The following is a 16,279-nucleotide window of genomic DNA, read 5'->3' on the forward strand; positions in this document are numbered from 1 at the left end:
CGCATGCCAATACTAAGGACTTGAACTCAGAGCCTGGGCACTGTCTCTCAACTTTTTCACTCAAAGCTGGCATTCTACCACTTGAGTCACAGTCCCACTTCTGACTTTTTGATGGTTCATTGGAGATAAGAGTCATGGACTGTGACTGTTATCTCCATTTAACCACCAGATAACTAGAAGTGGTACTGTGGCTCAAGTGGTATAGCACTCTCCTTGAGCTGAGCTGAAGAGCTCAGGGGCAGGCCCCAGGCCCTGAGTTCAAGCCCCACAACTGACCAAAAAAGGTATTCTAGATACTTCCCACAGAGGTATTCTAGATAGAATTGGATAAGGCTCTAGACCTGTAAATAACATAAAGCCTAGGAATTCGAGAGACATCCAGCAGTAGGGACTGGGCTTCCATGGTACTCTTTCACTCATTTAATTCAACAAATAAAACCCATATTTCACACTAGTCACTGTAATACAGTAGTTAAGAGCAATGCCGCTGGAGCCAGGCTGCTGTGTGTAGGTTGCTGTGCTTCGGATCTCAGGCCCACTGTGATGCTCGGTGTGATCTTGGGCTAGTTGTTGAACTTCTCTGCATCTCAACACACTGGTTGTAAAGGTACTCTCCACCTCCCACAGTTGGTCTGAAGCTTAACTGAGTTATTTTGGGTAAAGTACTTCGATTCTAAGCCTTAGCACACATCATCAGCTCCATACCATCGCTGGCTGTTATGTTATGTAAGTGCCTTATGTAAGTACCCCTCAAGCGCTGGAGTTACAAACAAACAAAATGGAGAAAGGCACACTGTTCCACTCAGGGTGGGGTGATGTGGGTCCAGGAGCAGGCTTGCACGGAACATTCTAGACCTATGGGTTACCACTGGCTCAGCTGCAGTGCAGGCAGGGCTGGCTGAGCACTGTCAGCCATCTCTCTGGCACTGTCTCCCAGAGCAGCAGAGACCTCTGCAGAGCGTGGACAGATACCATCTTTGCACCCTGTGTGGATCTTCTGTTTTCCTTCCAGCTACTTTTTAGTTCTGACTCAATCTAACTAATAATCTTCATGGCGGAGCCTAATTAAGATATCAATTAATATGCAGCTTTCAGTTCCAAAGAAACACTTATTGGTTCCTCTTCTGTTTGTCTCCGAAATGAGTGCTCAGGGCTTTTCATGTAGACATTTTCATTAGACTTTTTTTTTATTATTGTTAATGGAATACGCAGCACAGGAAGCTGGTGTGCGAATGAAATATCGTGATTGGTGACAGAGAACACGAAGAACAATGAAGGAGACAAGAGTACCTTTTTATTTTTTAATCTTCCAAAAAAGAAAATCTTCCTAGAAACCATCAATGATTCTAAACATTTGCCCTGAGGATCTTCTTTTTTTGTTTCAGAGAAGAAAAGGAACTGGCAAGTTCACCTCTCTCTCTCCTCCAGCATTCCCCACCCCTGGCAGCTGTAAATGCAACCAATTCTGGGTTGAATTAAAAGGGCCTCGAAGGGGTCATTATTCTGTCTACTTTTCTATAAGATTGGATTTTTTTTCCATAATTAGACTTTTTATATTATTTTAAGGACCTCTAAGTGTGCTAGGTGAATAAGCTAAATGGGAAATGCAATGAGCAAGGCAGAGCGTACAGATTCCTGCTTTTCGGTTCTGTGATCAACCCGTTTGGGGGTGATTGGCCCTTCTCCTGGGTGACCTTAGGCAAGTTGCTTGATCTCTCTGGGGCAAGGACAAAGGAAATTACAAAGGTAATCAGGAGAGGCTTTCCTAGAGAGAGGCACAACAGAAGGCGGTGTATCGTCCGTGTTCCTCATCAAGGAAGTAGCGGAGTCTGAAGATGTTCACATGTGTCCATAGAAGTCATTACATCATTGGGGGGGGTTGTTTTATTTTTAATATACCCCAGAACCCAGCTAATGGTAATACACAGAATAAACTATTGTTAGAAGGACTACCAGTTGAGACAAAGAGCACAAGGCCTGGAAATGGGGTTGATAAAACGCTTCTTTATGGAGACCTTTATTTTTCATCTGCTGCAAGTTTGCCCACGGTGAGGGTCTGTTTTAAAAAATGAACATCTAGGGAGCATGGTTCCTACTCCCAAAGAGGATATAGTTCAACCCATGGGCCATACAGAGCCTTGGCTGGCAGGGACAGTGCCGAGGTGACCTTGGTTAGAAGCCAGACATATTTGTGGCCATTTTAAAGGGACAAGGCCGGGACTTTGGAGTCAGATGAAGCAGTGGAGGGTCCAACTTTTGCTCTTTCTAGATGGGAGATTCTGAGCCTTGGCTTCCTTGGCATTAAAATAGGTACAATGACATCCATTTTCCTAGTGGGATTATGACTCCTGTCACAGAGCTAGGCATAACTGCTCACACTTGTAATTCCGGCTACTTGGAAGAGTGTCTCAGTTCAAGGCCAGCCTAGGGAAGCGGTTATCAAGATCCTGTCTCAAAGAACAAAGCAAGTCTTGGTAGTGCACACCTGGAGTCCCAGCTATAGTGGAAGTGGATACCGAAAAATCCCAGACATACCAGCCAAGGCAAGAAGCTCAGAGGAAGGGTGGGAAGATGTAGTCATAATATTCAATTTGACGTACATATGTGAAAATGGATGAATGAAAGGGAAGGGTGGTGTTGGGAGAGATGGCGGAGAGAATGATCAAGATGCTTTGTACTCACACGCTGATCTGTTGAATTGAACATCCTTTGTATAGAACCACTTAAAAACGAGGGGGGCAGATGGAGGGGGCGGGGAGAGAGAGACCCTATCTGAAAAACACCCGAAGCAAAAAGGATTTGGGTATGGCTCAAGTGAGTTCAAACCCCAGTACTTCCAAAAACTCAAGTTTTAGTCACAGAGTATGAGGACCGCCATCCGGCACTGCCGCCAAGGATGCCATAAATTCCCTTCAGCGAAAATTAGGTCATGCGAAGTTAAAGTTCTGCATAGGGTCCCACATAGCTCATACCTTCGCTTTTCAAGTGTAAATGGGTCTGGGCCCACGCTGAAAGACTTGTCATGACCCAGGCTGTCTTTGGGGAGGTCCACGCTGGAGGTGAGCAGCTGGCCATGTCACTGGATCTCTGGGGATGGCCCTGTGACCTCCGGGACCAGACCACACTCTCCCCTCCCCCATCCTCACCTGTGGCCCTCCGATCACACATCTGGCAGGGTGCAGGAGGTAGCTCTTTGGGCTGAGCCAGGCTGCAGACCCTTCCTCCCCAACCTGTTCCCCCTCTCTCTTTCTCACAACCCAGTAGCACTTCTCCATGCTTCATTATCACCACAGCACCGGCCCAGAGATGCCTTCGCTCCCAGTCCAAAGCGGTTAAGTAAAATGTTGCTACAAAGAGGAATATTATCTTTTGATGAATGTTTTTCAAGCCCTTTAGGTTTTCATGGTAATTTGCGGTGTAAAATTATTTGGAGATAAGAGCCAAATTAGCTCTCCTATGCTGAGGTCGCTGTGTCCTGTAATCCATGTGAGCAGTGTTTAAATATAATCAGCCCTTAGACTAATGCGGCATAATTGTTCATTTGAAATAGCTTTTTTTTTTTTACTCCATTCAATGAGTCATTAAAATATTCAAGGGATAATGCAGTGAATTGGAAATGAATTTATCGTATTATCCCATACATACTGTATTGCTTCAGGTATCTAAGGGGTGGAGAAAGAAAGAGAGGGGGAGAGAGAGAGAGAGAGAGGAGAATATAGAATAAGAATAAGTCTCACAGGGAGAAAGCAAGCCTATGTATACATGAATGTGATAAACAAAGCTTTTTATGGGTTTACGGCAAGCAAGAGGCTGGGAGGGGAGAAAATAAAATGCTGTTCTTCGAGGTGGTCTCTCTCTCTCTCTCTCTCTCTTTCTCTCTCTCTCTCTGCACTCTGAGAATCTGCTCTACCACAGCTCTGCTGTTAACTTATTTTTATCAAATATGTTTATATCAGAAAGTCGTTATGGAAACCAGTTCTGCCATCCAGGAGCATTCCTGGATCAGGCAGAAAAAAACTCTCTCTCTCTCTCTCTCTCACTTTCTCTCTTTTACACACACACACACACACACACACACACACACACACACACACACACAGCATGGCATGGTCTTGCTGCCCCAGCTCTGAACTCGGCTGTGGCAGGCAGGCAAGGCTCCCGGCTTCCCCTCCCGAGGCAGGATTGGGACATGGGACATGGCTCTCTATCTGTCACCCCAAATCCCAACCTACTTTTGCCCTACCCTGGCTTTGTCGCTGTCATCCACCCCCTCTGCAGATAGCCTTAGAAAGAACCTGGTTGGGGGGGAAAGGCTGTGGCAGAATCTTTGGAGCACAGTGACCCACTCTTGATTTCTGGAAAGTTCTGTCCATTGTCACTCTAGAAGCGGCTCCACACACGTGCCTGGCCCTGCTGCTGTAAGAGGCTAGGTGACGGTGCTGATCGCAGCTGCACCTGTGGAGGGCCGGAACCTGGTCAGCTGCTACAGAAAGCGGGGCCGACGGCTCCCAGAGCTACCACGATTCGCAGGGACCTCTCTTGCGGGTGTCCTGGGCAGTCAGCATGGTGGGCGAAGTTGGACAGGAAGTCTGATACCAAACCTTCCAAGAATTCAAACTGCATCTGCTCCCTGAAGGACAGAGCTCCCAACACAGAAATAAGCTGTAGGTGACCTGGGACAGTAGAAGCAGGTGAAGTGGAGGCTGGTCTCCACGTGCTCAGTGGCTCTTCCGCACAATGCCAGCATCACCACATTTCCTCTCCCAGTAGAGACGTCCTTCTTAAAGCTCTTCTCTGTATAAACGAACCACAAGAACAATTGTCCAAAAAGAAATGTACTCTTTACCTGACTGACATTAACTATAACCCCTGTGTACATCACCTGTCTAATAACATTTTTTAAAAATTAAGTTGGAGAAAACAAAGAATAAGGAAGAAGAAAATGCAGAGGGAAGAGGGAGGAAGAAAATAGGAGATGTTCACGTGCTTGGCATGTGGTACTAAGGGCTGTGCTTTACATTAGCATCTCATTTAATCCTCACAAAAGACCTAAGAGGAAGGTAATAGAAATACGAAAATCAGAGCCTAGAGATGGCAAGCAATGAGCTCAAGGTGTCACAGCCCACAAGTGGCTAACTCCAAAGTGTTCTAAGTCCAAAGCCTATTGCACACTGACAAGGAGGAACTGCCTGTATTAGTCTACTGTATGTTGGTATGACCAAATACCTGAGGCTAGATACTTTATAAAGAAAAGCAGTTTCTTTTACTCACAGCCCAAGATCAGGCAGCCACCTGGTGAGGGCCTCAAGATACACGGCATCACAGTGGTAGGAATTTATGCCGTGGAGATCACATGGGAAGACCGGAAGCAGAGAGATTCGGAGGCCAGGCCTGCTCTTTTTTTTTTTTTCTTTTCTGTAACAGCTTGTTCCGGAAGGAACTAGCTCAGTTCTTGAGTAAATTATACAAGTCCCTTTGAAGAACAGCATCCCAATAACCTAACTACCTCCCACTGGGGCCCCCTCACCACCACCACACCGGGACACACCACATCCAAACCTAGCCTTCCCATTCCAGAATTCAGGTAGGTCCCACACCCACTACCAGGGCCCGTGTGGATGGGGTGCCGGTGTGAGTGGCACGGTTTGGCATTGATCTCCCTTCTCCCGTTGGCTCCGCCCAGCTCAGCCACAGCACAGCCCTGACCTGAGCCTTCTAGTGTAGCGTGAACCCAGGAGATGGATTCTCTGAGATAGCTCTGACATGCAGTGATTGATCTCTGTGAGTCTGTCTCCTCATCTGTGTAAGAGGAGAACAGCATCTTCATGCAGGAATTCAGGGGCGCAGAATTGGTGACATGCCGAGCACACTTGGTAGTGTCTATGTACACCAGGGCCCTCGGTTTGTTCCATCTTCAATCACTCAGAATTCTCCACAGGAAGCCTTTGATGGCAAGGAGCATATCTTCCTTCTAAGAGATAGGCCAGGGCTTGACCAGGAGAATGAGCTGTCCACGTGGGTTCAGCTTGAAAGACCATGAGAGAGAAAGGACACCAGCGTCAGGCTTTAATAGGGAGAGGTTAGAACCATCTGTTGAACCGGAACTGTGCTCGGCACTGTGGCTATTTTAAAAATTAAGATTAAGTAAAAGTTAAGTATTTGATGAATCCATTTTAGGAATTTAAAACATGGTTTCTCTGAAGATCCAGTAGAAGAACAAGGCCACCATACAGCTTCCCTTAAGGCTCAGCTCAGCAGTTACCTCCAGTGAACGAATGGCTTGCCCTGGTTTGCCCAGACTAAGCCAGTTCTGCCCAGGCTCTACCACCCTCCTCATCACAGGGCTATTTATTATTTGAGTATCTTTTTCCTCTTAGACCGTGAGTTCCTAGAGAGCAGAAACTGTATCTTCTACCCATATCCTCAACATTTATAATGGTGCTTAGAACATAAACACTCCTTCATAAATGTTGAATGAGCAAAAGCATGAGGGAAGGGATGGACAGATGGATAAGTAGATGGGTATATTCATAGATGGATGGACAGATGGATGTTGAGTAGGTGGATGGATGCATGACTGGCCAGCTGGATGCTGAGTAGTGGGTAGATGGATGAATGGATAGATGGACGGATGGATGAGTGGACGGAAGGATGGATGGATCTATGGATGTTGGGGAGGCAAGTGGACAGATGAATGGATGGATGGATGGGTGCTGAGTAGGCGGATGGGTGAATGGGTAAATAGATGGATAAATCAACAGATCAATGGTTGTTGATTAGGTAGATGGATAGATGCTGGGTAGATGGGTGGGTGGATGAGCTGATGGATTAATAAAAATTAGGTAGAGGTGACATCATTGTGATGACTTCATGAGAGAGATAGGAATTGACCAACCTTGAGTTATTAGTAAGGCTGAAAAGTTCAAAGGATACAAGAGACTGCATCTCAGAAGGGGATAGCATAACAAGATCTCCAAGGCTGGGAGTAGCCCTGTGGCTCAGAGTGGTAGAGCTCTAGCTTTGAGCAAAGAGCTCAGGGACAGTGCCAAGGCCCTGAGTTAAATCCCCATGACTGACAAAAAACAAAAAACACCCAAAAAACAACACTCCATATTTGACAGGGCAGTAAAATGAATCCTAAACATAGATTGAAAAGCCAAGATGACTGAGTTAATTGAGGCCCTTCTCACTGTGTCTGGGTTATTATTGCAAAAGTCTGCTGACTAGTTCTTCTTGTGTAATCTGGCCTAAATGAGAGTATCCATCTTTCCTTCAAGGAATGATTTTACTAAAACTCTAAATCTGAACAGATTACTTTCCTGTTTGAAACTCTGCAGTGACTCCCAGCCCCCAAGCTTCCTCCTGACTTACTTGTGATCTCCCCAAACCCACTCTGCTGTGGAAGCCACTGTGTGCCTCTACTTGCTTCGTCCAGAGGGACGAAAGCCCATCTGCAGCATGCAAACACCAGTTACTTTTAATGGCTCAAGATTTTTTTTTTTTTGTCGGTCATGGGACTTAAACTCTGGGCCCTGGGTGCTGTCCCTCAGCTCTTCAGCTCAAGGTGAGCACTCTACCATTTGAGCCACAGCGCCACTTCTGGTTTTCTGGTGGTTAATTGGAGATAAAAGTCTCACAGATGTTCCTACCTGGGCTGGCTTCCAACCTCGATCCTCACATCTCAGTTTCCTCAGTAGCTAGGATTATAGACGTGAGCCACCAGCACCCGGCCTTGGCTCAAGGTCTTTAGATGAGTTACACCTTCAAAGTCCAGAGAAAGCTAAGATTTGGGATCATGAAATCATCTCCAGAAATAGGAAAGGAAATGTGGATTACTGGAATCAGTATAATATCAATCCTCCTCAAAAGAAAAGAACAATTTAAACAGCAGATGATCTGAAACAAAGAAGAAAACAGTCTTCATTGGCTGGCCCAAAACCAGTTGCTCCTGACCATTCAGATTTCTCACTAGACCATGCATTGTTCCTCAGGATGAGGAAGCAGCTCTAAGCATTAGTCTATGTTAATCATGGCAACCTGTGCACAAAGGCAAGAGACTTGGACTTAGTGGCTGTTGTATGAGATGGGTTTGTGCCTTGTTACCAGGCCAGTCCTGACAATTGAACTATTATCGGTCTTAAAGTGGGTCGCTGGTGACTGCCACAAGAATCTATCATGAGCAACCTTGTGCCATAATTTTTCTCTCAATACTGAGGCTCTTGTTTGGCTTTTTTACTCAATGCTGAAACTCTTATCACCTGAGCCACACCTCCACTTCCGACTGGTTCATTGAATAAGAAGAGTCTCACGGACTTTTCTGCCTGGGCTGGCTTTGTAACCACCATCCTCAGACCTCAGCCTCTTGAGTGGCTAGGATTATAGGTGTGAGCCACCAGCGCCCGGCTGTTCCATATTTTTATGGATAACATGCTCACCAAATTTATAGGTCACGCCAAGTTTAAGGAATAGTTAATATGATGGGTAACAAAAAAAAAATCCCTCATGTAATTTTGGCAAATCAGAAAGTTGGGCCTGCATTGCAAAAATTAAATTTAATGGGGATTGATCTAAAGTTCTATATTTAGGTTCCAAATCAATTGCTTGCATGCAGAATGGGGAAGATTTGGCATGTCAGAGGTTCATGAAGGGAAGAGATCAAGAAGGGTTTTGTTAATTCTTAAGCTAATTTAAATCCAAATTTTAAGCTAATAATAGAATGTCAAACCATAATGCAGGAGTTAAGACAGTTAATATATTCTGAGGCCGCATCAGTAGAAGTAGCAGCTTTAGATCATTGAAGAATCCTGGCTTGCCTTCCCCTGCCTCTGTCAGAGCACCTCTGTTCATTTGTTCATTCATTCATTCTGCATGTGCTCAATACATCTCCGATGGTAGCTTCATTCAGGCACCGTAGACCAAAAGTTTATACAATCAAGACCCTTGACTCCATTAAGGGGCTCTCTGGCTGGTAAACAGAAAAGAAAGATCAGTTGCCACAGTGGGGGGAGGCAAGGGTCAGGATGGAGTTCAGCTCTAGAACTATGGGAGGTGGAAAGGAGGCAAAGAGCTTCCCAGAGGTAAGGGCCCCTGAACAGGCTCAAAACTCACCTGGTGATCCATTGAGGAAAGGGAATCTGGCAGAGAGAAGAGCAGGAAGGAACCCTGTGTGGTCCACAGTCGTAGGAACCATGTGTTCAGAAGGTGGAGTCAGCGAGGCTTCAAGGTAGGCCATGACAGATGACTCACCAGAACCACCTGGGAAGCCACACCCAGACCAACTCAATCAATCAGCAGCAGGAAGCCCTGACAGTCCCTTCAGTTTAAAACTTCCCAGATAAGGCAAAGTATACTGGGATGGGGGTGGGGGGATTGTGATTCAAAGGGTCTAAAGTTTCAGTTATGCAAGATGATTACATTCTAGAGATCTACATTGTGCCTATAGTTAACAATACTGTACTGAATGCTCAGAAATTTATTAAGAGTATAAATCACTTTTTATTATTATTAAATATACTTTTATTGTTATTACAAAGGTAATGTACAGAAGGGTAACTGTTTCATAAGTCAGGTAATGAGTACTTTCTTTTTGATCCGTGTCACGCCTTCCTTCATTCTCCCCCAGTTTTTTTTTCCTCTTATCCCTGTCCATGAGTTGTGCAGTTGATTTTCAACAAAGTGCCTAGTAAGTATCAAACATTTGTTCACATGTAAAATGTCCTTAACATGAATTAAAAGAAACAAAGAGATAGGAAAAAGAAATGGAGGCACGCACTGGGGTTGAGGACTATCCATATAGTAACTTTACTCAGCCTGGGAAGGAGTTTAGCAAAGGGACTACTGGAGATGTGCAAAGGACAGGGGTGTTGAACTGTGATTGAGTGCCGTGGCAGATGCCTATAGTTCCTGGAGATGTGGCTAAGGAGAGGGCAGTTTAAGCCCAGAATGCAAGAATAGCCTAGATGACATAACAAGACTTAAAGAAAAGGAAAAGAAAAGACAGAGAAACAGAAAACAATGGATGTCTTTTAGAAGTGTTCTTTGACTGCCATGTTGGGTGGTGGCGGTGGCTTTCAGGGTGACAGTCATCTGCACAAAGCAAAGGCAGGGCTGTTGGTAGGTTAGGTGGAAAGTGATAGATAAGCCCCTTGGCAACTTCTCGACTTGGGGTCCTTACTGAGATGGGGGCCTTGGAGTGCAGGCAGGGTGGGAGACAAGAGGATGGAAACTTCTGTCATAGACAAAAAAACAAAGTGGAGATTTCAAGGAGGAGATTGACATGAGTCCAGAACCCCGGGACTGCAGCCTGGCTTTGCTTTCAATGCATGGTGGTTACAGGCAGGGGGGTACTGTCTCTGGGTGGAGGGGGGGGGTGGCAGGAGAAGAGTTATCTCTGCTTATTTCTAAGGAGAAGCCACAGCCAGAGCATGTGCACACAAGGCCAGACTGACTCTCAGATGGTAAGTCCCAAAGGCTGCCTGCCTCTAGTCCACCTCCATGGGGCCCAAAGCCATTCAGGAGGAACAAGAGGCCGGGCCAGCAGGGAGGCTGAGCGGGGTGGCCCAGCCAGGATTCAGAAGAATCAGCTGCTAGGCTAGGCTCAAGATCCTCCCACTTGGCCGCCCTCACCCCCTTCTGTGGGCCGAAATGTTGTTCAGAAGCATAGCGGGCTCCCCTGGGCCTCAGAACCCACCAAGCAAGCGGCAAGTTCCACGCGATTCCCCACACTTGCTCTCCCCCATCCACAAAGCCTCTCTGCACACCAGCGAGCCAGCATGGCATTATTAGAGGGAGAACGCGGAAGCTGCTCTCATTTCTTCTCAAAGGCGAATCGCTCACTGGAGCTTTATTATTAGTCACACCTGCCAGGGAGCCTATTCCCTAGTGATTTGTGCCCCACAGTTGGGGCTGGTGTCAGGTCAGAGTCATAAAATCTCAGCTACACGACAGAGGGCTGGAATGGACCACTGAGCAGGCCACAAGGCCTGAACAGCTCTTGTTTTAGGAGAGAGGCAGTGACCTCTTGCTGATACTAGAGGGGGGAGGAGCGGAGACAAGCCCTGTGGCTGGAGGCGGGGAGGGGAGGGCAGGGGGGTGGAGTGGGGGGGTGCTTCAGGAATCCAGTCATGCTAGGGTGAGAGAAACTCTGGCCTGGGGCATCAGGGCTGGGGAGGAAGGCCAAGGGGCAGCCTAGGGCTCACCTGTCAGCTTCTGCACAGAAAGGTCCAAGTAGAGCAGCTATGGAGAGATGAGGCTGGTAGCCTGGGGTGCACAGCACTGTCCACCGTGGGTGGAGAGAAAGAGGAAGAGGAGAGAGGCCAGAGCTCCAGAGGGCAGCGGGGAGCTGCTCTGGTGGGAGAGTGGGCTGGGGCTGAGACTTGGATACCCTGAGTTCCTTGGGTGGCTGGCCTGTCAGGCTTTGGGGCTAAGAATGAGCTCTTTCCTTTTCCAAGAGGTGGAAGTCACTGTTTTCTTGTCTCAGTTGATGAACAGATTCTGGGTGGCAGGAGTCACCATAGAAACAGGTGCTATCTTAAGCAAATGAGCCTTATTAACCTTAAGAGTGGTGGAGTTTTCACAAGATTGCACATATAGGGTAGGAGGGAGAGCGGGGTTCGGTAGGGGGAGGGTCGAGGTGGCTGGGAGCTGTGTGCTGTGGCTCAGGGTGGGGAGGTGTGTGTGTGTGTGTGTGTGTGTGTGTGTGTGTGTGTGTGTGTGTGTGTGTGTTTACTGCATACGTGCAGGTGCCCATCCCCACGTGCTGCTGCAAAGCTGTTTCCCAGGAGGTGGCCTCAGGTTCTGCTTTTTCCCTAAGAAATATGCCTTTGCCCCAAAGAAACTTCCACCTCATTGGAAGCAGTCCTAAGGTTTTCAGAGACCAAGATATGACAACAAGTAGACCTGGGTCTGTGTGACCCCAATCAGTATATCCTTCCAGGACCCCCAATCTCTAAGAGGCAAATAGAGCATGTACCTCACAAGGCAGATGCAAGTCTCCAAAGAGACCATATAGGGTCTTAGTGTGTACCCCCGTCTATCCCCTGTGGGTCACCTCTTGCTGGGGTGAAGGAAGGGCCCTCTCTTTTCAGACCCAAGATTAATCTTTTCCCTAGTATGATCTCACTGGTCAACAGGCTTTCCTCTGGTATCTGCCATGAGTTGTGTGCTCTGTTAGGCTTTAGGTAAGGTGGGGAAGGGGTATGTGTGTGTGTGTGAAGAGGAAGATCAGGACAAAGACCCACCCTCAGAGACTCTGGGTGGGTTGGGGGCGACTGGAAAGAGGGGTGGTAGGGAGCTCTCTGAAGGCAAATAGGATTGGGATAGGCAAGGAGGAGGGTGACCAATTTCCTCCTGAAGCTGAGACAGCTAAATTCTAGACTTAGGTTACAAAGGGGAGATCAGAAATGGGCGCTCTCCCTCAGAGTACAGAGCTGTGGACGCAGGCTCTGAGCAGCACATCTGCTACCCTCTGCAGCCCCTGGGGCAGGACGGTTCCCCAGCTGACACCCCACCGGCCCTGGTTCAGATCCCGTTCCAATGAACAACCCGGAACCCTCCTCCCAAGGGCACTGTTGAATCTTCCTGAGAGACCCTGCAGCCAGAGGCACCATCTGCCCAGTTAGAGTTAGACGGGCTGGAGCGAGCCTTCGCAAAGGTCTCTGGGAAGGCCTTAATTTCCCTCCCCATGAAGAGTGGAGGGACACAAGGTATGCTTGAAGCTGGGACAAGGTTGGCCGCATAGAGGAAGCACTCTTCCCTGCTTCATAGATTCCTAGGTCTCCCGAGCTGGAAGGCGCCTCGAATTCACCTCTAAAGCCAGTGGCCATTCAAACTTCTTAGTGCCAACCAAGGACCAGAACCAAGGGGTCCCAACCTTTAGTCCAACTTGTCCTTCTGCTTACTGTATCCAGCCCATGGTCCTGGGGTGATTTCTCCCAGGAACAGTACAGGCCAGGAAACATCTTTCTGATCTCACTGTCATGGAAAAAAAAAAGGGAAAGTTTTCCCTGGGCTGCTTAGTTGTCCTTTGCTCTCACTTCCTACACCTCTCCCTTCTTTGGAGACTCATGTGGCCTCTGAGACACATCGCTGGAGATTCTAAAAAAGTTCTCCCAATCCACTCAACTCCAGCCCCACTCCCAATTCTCTTCTCATTGGCTTTAGTTCCTTGCTAAAGTTCTTTAATAGCTGGGAAAGCATCATGACACAATTGAAGCTCGGTCTAGGACAGAGGTGACGGGCTGGCCCAGGCCCAAACCTCAAAGCAGTGATAATATTAGAATACTGTCCGGGTCACTCAGGGAACAGAGCAGGGCTGGCTCTCTTCAAAGGGGAATCGTGCTCCAGCTTAGATCCCTGCAAAGTCTGTTCCTTCCTCTATCCCAGCGATCCCCAAATGTGAGGACCACTCCCTAATGTTCTGACAGTTCCCAAGTTTTAACTTGTAACTGTGAGTGAATCATGGTGCAGAGAGACCACTGCCTTGGGAAAAGGCCTTCGGTGCCACACCTCACAAGGCCAGGTGAAGAAGCCTGGGGTGGGTGAAGAAGCAGAGGAGTCAATGGATAACATTATCCCCGTGCCCTCCCCCCCCTCGCCCAGGAAGAGCAGAGGCAGGCCAGGCAAGCTTAGGATTTGGGCTGGTTGGTGTATGGTCGATGGGCTCTAGGTGTGTGTGTGGGGGGGGGTGCACACAGGGGTGGCGTTTGGCTGTTTGCTTCCAGGTTTAGGGCAGTGGCAATATCAGTGGAGGTGGGAGGGATGGGCTCAGAGCTGGGGAGTATATATGTGGAAGGTATAATGGCAGACAGGTTGCTTACGGGGGTCCAGGAATTAGCCCTGGATGGGCAGTTTCTCCAGGATTAGTGTACCTCAGGGGGTGTTGAAGCATCATAAACTGCAGAAAATAAAAGCACAAGTGATACACCTAGAATCCCTCCTCTCCACACTCTGCTCTTTCTAACTAGTGCTGCTCAAAATCATCTCTTCCAGCATGACTTTCTTTATCATCTCCAAGACCCGCCCCCCCCCATCCCCAGCCTCCCACTTAGCACTCAGCCTTGTGATGCACAATTTAGCACCTGATTCCACGCTGTCTTCTTTCCTAGCTGTCCCGGGGCACTTAGCCCAGTTTCTCAGCCCCTGGGGAAGGTTCGGCTCACCTCCCTTCTGCACTGGTGTATGTCCAGCCCTGTACCCAGACGCTCTGCCACTCTCGTTGGTACCGGCCCCTTCCTGACTACCTCCTGGCCATGGGTTCTCACCCTGACCACGTCACCTTTCACACTTTCTTCTCCTGGTCGGGCTGTCACAATACCCTTGCACTGGCAGCAAGATGGTCCTCCAAAAGCCGCCTTCCTCCAAGGGACCAACCACCACTGGCCACTAGCAACTTCCTTCTCTTCTGCACACCTCCTCTCTCACCATCCCCCTGCTGAAATATCCCCTTCCAAAACAGAGTCCTCTCCACTTACCAAACATGGCTTGAAAGAGGCCACATGACCTTCAAAGTTACACTGAAGCCCATCCCATGGGTTCATCGACTCTGGTGACTCCATGACTCTCCTCCCGGGTCTCGGTGAGCTCCCAGGTAAAAGGGAGAGTTGATAGCATGACCGTGTGGGTCCCTTTGGGCTGACAACATCTGGGGCACTGACATTCTCTACCTGGCTTATTCCTCGGTCTGTGGTAAAAAATGTCTTCTCAGGCAGCGGGTAGGCAGAAATGGGGGCTATTGTGGTTGACATATCCTCTCCCTCAGAGCCAGCAAAGAGGGCTTGTCCAGAAGATTCCTTCTTGACTCGTTACTGTGGACCACACTGTGGATAGCGGTAACAGTAAGAGACAGTACAACTCAACCAGGATTTACTGAGCACCCTCTCTGAGCACAGCTCTCTGCTGAGTGCTGTGGGAAGCTCTAAAAGGCTTAAGATTAAATTCCTGCCCTCAGGAATTCAAAATCTCCGTGGGGAAATGAGTCACACACATACACCCTTGGAGAGCTGCCAGAGGAACCAGGGGACCCATCAACTGAAGAGCCTGGTGTTTGTACCAACTTGAGTCACAGCTGGCCATCCCCCCTGGAGATGGCCGGCATCACACTTGTAACTCCCATCCAGGGCACCCAGCACCTGCTGTGTTGCAGGACTGGAGGTCGGAGACTGCCCCTTTGGGATCTGTCCAGTACTATGTCCACTTTAAGGGATCTGAAAAACATCTAGGTTTCAGAATATATCTCCTAAATTATTCTAGACGCTTGGAAAAGCACACACATCTTATCAATGTTGATGTGGGGTTCAGAAAATATGATACATCTATTTAGATTTATGCTAATTAAGGCTGGAAAATATTACCTCATCGACATGAGGCATTTTATGAGAATGTGAAAGACCTGAAAATATAGACAGATCATAAGTTCATGCATTGATGTTTCCTAAATTAATTTTTACATATGCCTGTGCTGATAAAAGGAGATTTTTATTGGAACTTGATCAAATGATTTTATTGGCACTTAAGGCGATTCCAAAGTGCACCTTAGCAGGAGAAAAATGACCCACAAAGAATATTCAAGAAAATTTTGTAAGAGGACTAATGAGCATAAAGGCAGAGGAGACAGGGCAGCTTCAAGTCTAGGAATTAATAAGTGTTATGAAACTGCAACCATGTTCAAGTAGGGGACTGGTGAGACCATGCACAGACGTACCATCAAAATAGAAACAGAAAGGCACGGTGGCTCTCACCTGTAAACCTAGCTACTCAGGAGGCTGAGATCTGAGGATCAAGTTTCATAGCCAGCCAGGACAGAAAGGTCCCCAAAGACTCTTAATTAGAGTCCAATTAGTGAGCAAAAAAGCCAGAAAAAGAGCTTTGGTCTGAGTAGTAGAATGAAGCCATGAGCAAAAAAGCTGAGTGAGGATATAAGGTCCTGATTTCAAGCCCCAATATGGGCACAACCCCTCCCCCCCACCCCGCCTCCAACAACAACAACAAAAGGTGAATTTAAATGTTAACAGGGACTTTGTATGATTTGTTCATTACTTAGTGCCCAGGGCCAGGATGCTATTTAATGAATCATGAGTGCTTATTAAATGTTTGCTGAATACATTAAATATGCAAAACTTAAATATTGGCTTACAAGAGCCTGTGATGTTATTGCACATATATGTGATGAGATGAATATGTATATATATGTATACGTATACACACACACTTCTGTAGTTGCCTAGTGAATATGCATTATATGTTTGTACATAAGCTATGTAGAGGATCCAAAAACTGAATG

Source organism: Dipodomys ordii, unplaced genomic scaffold, assembly GCF_000151885.1.
Source record: "Dipodomys ordii isolate 6190 unplaced genomic scaffold, Dord_2.0 Scaffold189, whole genome shotgun sequence".
Classification (NCBI taxonomy): domain Eukaryota; kingdom Metazoa; phylum Chordata; class Mammalia; order Rodentia; family Heteromyidae; genus Dipodomys; species Dipodomys ordii.